Source organism: Podarcis raffonei, chromosome 3, assembly GCF_027172205.1.
Source record: "Podarcis raffonei isolate rPodRaf1 chromosome 3, rPodRaf1.pri, whole genome shotgun sequence".
Taxonomy (NCBI): domain Eukaryota; kingdom Metazoa; phylum Chordata; class Lepidosauria; order Squamata; family Lacertidae; genus Podarcis; species Podarcis raffonei.
The window spans coordinates 64,104,116-64,109,967 of record NC_070604.1 but is presented as its reverse complement, the minus strand read 5'-3'; the positions used below and the strand labels follow the sequence as shown (position 1 = coordinate 64,109,967).

General features: G+C 41.0%; 1 long non-coding RNA gene across 1 annotated transcript; it reads left to right on the top strand.

Annotated features, from left to right (window-relative positions):
* The first annotated feature begins 1,934 nt into the window (after positions 1-1,934).
* On the top strand, positions 1,935-3,317 carry LOC128411634 (uncharacterized). The gene is made up of 2 exons (XR_008329858.1): positions 1,935-1,993; positions 2,767-3,317. It is a non-coding gene; the product is annotated as an uncharacterized LOC128411634 (long non-coding RNA).
* The last annotated feature ends 2,535 nt before the right edge of the window (positions 3,318-5,852 follow it).

The following is a 5,852-nucleotide window of genomic DNA, read 5'->3' as shown; positions in this document are numbered from 1 at the left end:
TAGACTAGACCCCACTGACAGCACTTTGCACTCGAAACATAACAGCCCTGCCCTCATTTAGAAGAATATGTTGTTTTATTGACACACGGCTCAAAGGTTCAGAAATCCAACTGGCCCATGACGCCATCGCCTTGCTGAACCTAAGCAGGTCTGGATGGGTGACCCACATGTACATCACCTTGGGTTCCCCGACAGAAGAAAGGTGGGGTATAAATGTAATACATTAAATAACTGGCTTTTTAATATTCTCGCGATCTGAAAGAAGCCTTTTACATGCTCCTTTCCCATTTATAAATTGTTATTCCTCTCTTTATGTTGCAAGAAAGATACTAATCTATTCCAGCTTTCAAACTGCTCAATTTTTACTTTGTTGCAAACTTAGACCTGTTTCATAAATTCTGTCTCCAAGTTCCCCAAATGCTTAAGGAACATAATTTAGGTTTTTTGATAAAAAGCCAGGCTATCAGATGTTGTTGTTGTTGTTAAAATTATTTTAAAAGGCTTTATTTATGGCTGGGCAGAATAAAATTTAAAGAGACCAATTTGTTAGGATTTGCCAGCATGCCATAGGGCACTATCCAGGGGAACAGGCTCCCAAAGAATAGGACAAGATTTACCTCTTAGTCCATAATCCTCCTACTTTAGTTTACCAGAAATCTTGGGTTAAAGGTTCTGGACAAAGTGTACAGTAGCATATTTGCAGAAAACAATGCTTTTGTTTTTATCACTGAAGGCTTTCAGTTGTGCCTTTTGACAGGAAATAATTTATTCTGAGTAGTGCCAATTCTAACTTTGTTTTGTTTTTTTCAGCACTGTCAACCACAGTCACAGGTATCACAGTCATACACTGAAACAATGTGCTGCAGGGCCCCACATTTATATACTGTTATCTTCGTGTTTGGACATTCATTTTTCTGTGTATTTAGCTCGCAATACTTATTTTCTTAAAAATTAAAATAAACTTCAATTGCTACTCTAAGACATGACCTGTAAATCTGTTGTGTTTTGCTATTTTCGAATGTACTAATTTTGTGTGTGTGCTGTACTCCTGCCATGAAACCAGATAACACTATTTTCCTGTGGGGGGAAAAACATGCAGTCATCATTATTTTAAAATAGAGTGTTTTAAATACTCGAGCATTTCTTCCCGCCCTATTTTGCATACAGTTAAGTTCGGGCACACATATATTTGTAGGAAAGCATGCATATTAATGCTGGCAGGCAAAGATGGAGAGCAGGGAAATGTTTTGTCTGTGGAGCAGTATGGCTAGTTATTGCGAAGTAGATAACAGCAGGCTGAACTGCAATCATTTTAGTGTATAATATTCCAAAGGTGAGCCAAAACTCTTGGCTCTATAAGCAATTTAATCTATAAGTGACAAGTGAAGACATTTTTTCCCCGGCCTGTGTCATTAAATGCATCCTGCCAATAAACTGCTTCTAATTTTTAGTGCAATGACAGAGTTTTTAGTGCAATGACAGTGGAACCAATGGGTGGGGGGGGGCTACATTCCCCATCATCAGTACCACAGCCCCAATCCTGCAGCTGCTATTTTGAAAAAATAGATATCAAGCCCTATTCAAGTATCCTGTTCTGCTAGTGGAAGCCAGCACAAGGAGTCCCACTAGCATAACACAGTTCCCCCCCTTCCCCCACACACCTTGCATGCCTCTCCCAAATCTGCTCTGAGAAGGGGCAGTCAAGAGAAGATCCAAAACAAGGGGGAAAAGGGAAGATTGTTTCATTGGGTTACCAGTGATGGACCAATCTCCTTAGTGCTGTGCTGTATTCCACCCAATGATCTTAAATGCATTTAATGTATAATTTGGCCCCAATAAAAGGTAGTAGTTGATTGGAGCAATACAGTAATGGAACATTCTCCTCTAATGGATTATGACCATTCCCAGTTCTTGACACCAAAAATTCTGGTACTGCCTCTGCTGCCTGATACTAGGACAGAACCCCGAGTAGATCTAAGGATAGCGTCTACAGGTGAACCCAGAATAAAGGTTTTCATTTTCCTAAGATATACAGCTTTGTAAAACACACGCACACATCTGAGGCAGCCTTGCCTGTTTGCTTTCCTGAAAAACTGGCCAAAAACCAAAACAAACAAACAAAAATGGCTAGGCTATTCTTTTTCCTGGTCAGCTGGAATGTCTAATCAAGGTTATACTTAGTGCCGAATCTCACATTATGGTCACTATGGTGATGCTACCAAAACAAACAAAAAAGGAAGATCAAAAATATATTGGAGAGGGTTGTTATGTTCCCGACATGTTTTGATACTATCTTCATCATAAACATGTGTTTTAATCTGTTTTTAGCTCATCGTTGATTTAAATTATTTTTTAAACATTCTAAATAACTGTTTTAACTGTTTTTATTGATAATTTTATTGTTTTATTCTTCTTGTAAACTGCTTTGAGGGGTTTTTTCCTCACAGGCAAGTAGGATATAATTGTTATGAAATAAAAAACAATAGAATAAATAAATAAATAAACATATATATATATTTTTTAAAAGTTGCATACCACGGTAACCTCAAAACCGATTTTGATTGAGATCCTATGGAAATGAGCAACAACTGCAGCAAATGCCTTTTTAAAATTGCATTATTATGCCGCCTTTTTTCTCCAAGGAGCTCAATGTGGCGTACACGGTTCTTCCCATCCTTATTTAATCGCCACAACTACCCTGTGAGGTAGGTTAGGTCAGGAAAGGTAGAGAGATGGCTCATTCTGGTTTTATTTAAATGCATACAGATTGCACCTTTGTCGCTGAACAGAAATGCCTGGGCAGCAAAAAGAACCCATCAGGCCAGCCAGGAGACAGCCTTTAGGCATAAAATTCTCAGCTTTAACCCAGGGAGCTTACAGACCCCATTATCTTTACAGTCACTGTGGCAGTTGAAAGATTTGTCACAGGGAGCATGCATTGCCACAAGCAAACGGAATAATCACCACCGGTGCTACTACACCCCCTCAGAGTTGCCGTCCTCCATCTTGTGCTGCTGTCAAGGTTCCCTTGACATGGACTTGAAAAATCAGCCCACCAGCATTAGCAACTTCTGTAATGCCAAGGAAGTTTATATAAACTGCTACAAGTGCTAATCCTTTACCTCTGCGAGGGGCTAATAGAGAGCAAGAAGTGAACCCATATCTCACAAGTGCCAGTCCTCGGCTGCATATTTACATTAACCTTCCTCCCTCCGTCATACCCCTTCTGCCTTTCCCCGCCTGGTTGTGTGTTTAATACTAAAATTGGAAACAGGAATACATTAGGCACATAAAGCTGACATAGCTCACTAAACATGCCTCTCAGTTTTTTTGTGTGTGTGTGTTTTGTGAGGCATCAACATCCCTTTAAGGACTTTTATCATCTCAACTGACACATAATCATTCCTCGCAGGTGGAAAACATTGTGCTGGGAGATAATTGGGACAGTTATTGGATCTGACTTCTCACCGGTTTTAAGCCCGTATCCGTGGTATGACTGAATCCCACTCACAGAGAAGAGTTAATGTTCTTTGTGTCACATTGAGTGATTTATGGGGACCGCATGTACTGCATTAGATGACGTGGAGCTAATATTATCTGATATGATGCAATTCGGGCTTAAAATATGCACGCTATTCCCCTCCCTCCCTCTTCCACGCACCAAATGTTTTTGAATCATACAGCTATTAGTTTATAAAGGTTGATAACTTGACCCCAATTTATATGCAGGAAGCTGTCATTTTAAAACAAACTATTCTTCCAAAGGAAAACATATCACCTGAAAATCCAGCTCGAATTACTTGTTTCCCTAACAGTACTTCTTGTTGGTATATGCTTTTGCTGATAAACCTTTTAGTACCTGTGTGTGTGTTTGTTTATTCCCTATTCTAAGCTGATTTTTCTTGTGGATGTAAAATGGCACATGTGTGTGTGTGTGTGTGTGTGTTATCTTATTTGCCAGGCCAGGAAAGTGTGCTTGTTTAAAACCCCAACAAGAGAATTTTCAATTTAATTTTAATTTTCTATGCAACTTAAATGATGAATAAGCATTGATGGATTTATCATCCCTGAGATTTTTTCCCCCATAATGAACATAGGAAGCTGGCTTATACCAAGTCAAGCAAGTGCCCCATACAGTTCATTGTTGTCTACACCAACTGATAGCACCTCTCCAGAAGTCTGTGGATAAGGAGTGGGATGTCCTGCATGCAAAGTAGCTGCTCCACGACTAATTTACAACCCTTCTGTAATTTGGCTATGTCAAATTAAAGTTCTTCTTGAACTATCCTCAGTGGGTTAAGAACTGTTTCAGTCGCAAATCTCATGTAAAGCCTGATTATGACTAATGATGATGGATAAAAAAAGGTAAAGGTACCCCTGCCCGTTCGGGCCAGTCTTGCCAGACTCTAGGGTTGTGCGCTCATCTCACTCTATAGGCCGGGAGCCAGCGCTGTCCGGAGACACTTCCAGGTCACGTGGCCAGCGTGACGAAGCTGCATCTGGCGAGCCAGTGCAGCACACAGAACGCCGTTTACCTTCCCGCCAGTAAGCGGTCCCTATTTATCTACTTGCACCCTAGGGTGCTTTCGAACTGCTAGGTTGGCAGGCGCTGGGACTGAATGACGGGAGCGCACCCCGCCGCGGGGATTCGAACCACCGACCTTTCGATCGGCAAGTCCTAGGCGCTGAGGCTTTAACCCACAGCACCACCCGCGTCCCTTGCATGATGATGGATAGATAGATGCAAAAGTGAAGGAATGAGGTGAGTAAAACGAATAAAGAGGACGGGGGGGGGAGGCAAAACAGAACAAAATTTCATTAAATTCACTGAAATGCCTACACCTTTCTCTGAACTACTCCTGAGCCCCGAATGCCAGCTCACAAGAGGTAGGTCTTGGGAGACTTAGCAAAGGTATTCAGGCACGGGCTTTGAAGCTGGGGAGGGGGTAGTTCCATTATGTCATAAAAATACACCAGCAGTTTAGTACAAATTTCTCCTAATAAACGCATTTTTGTATGCACTTTTGACTCACAAATACATTTTGGCAAAGCAATTTCCCCATATATAATGCATTCTTACGTTATTTTCAGTAATATATTCATTTTCATGCACACTTTTCCTCAATATGTTGTAAATATTGTTTGGCTGGAGAACTGTATCACAAATTTCAGAGAAGTGCGAATTTCAAAGAATTGGATAGGCTTGCCTTTGCATGCAAACTGAGTCTAATTTCTCCTCCATCCCCAGTTGTCACATCTGAATCTCAGGCAAACACTGTATCTTTAAAAGCCATGCTACAATGAAGCTAAATGGGCCTTTGCATGGAACAATGGAACATGCAGGTTTTTTAAAATGCAAATTGCCTTAGCTAAGAGGGGGGCTGACAATTAGTGGGATCACAGGAGGCACAGCGAGGGAATTTAACCCTTTGCTCCTCTGCTGTAGTCCTAAGGAAATTCCCTTTTTTAAAGTTGGTTCTGCTTTGAGGGGAACTCTCTTCTCAGCATCAGCAAAGGTCTTCTCAAGAATGCTCAGACCTTGCCCTTGTTTGCAGATGGAGCCATTCTAGCTACATAGGGATGAGTTCATTATTAGCACAATTAGTACTTGTCCCACAAGTACTAGCCCCTGCCTGTTTTCTGGCCCCTTTCCTACCTGGCCTGGGAGGCTGCAGCATTGACTGACTCCAGCTACAAAGGTTGCTTGTGCACACTGGGGACTAGTAGTATTTAATTCTTGACCCCAACAGTAACTCAATATTTCATTCTTGACATCTGTTGTTGTCCTGGACCATAATCTTGTATTTTTCTTGTTAGACCTTATTGGATTGTTTAAATTTATTGTACATTTA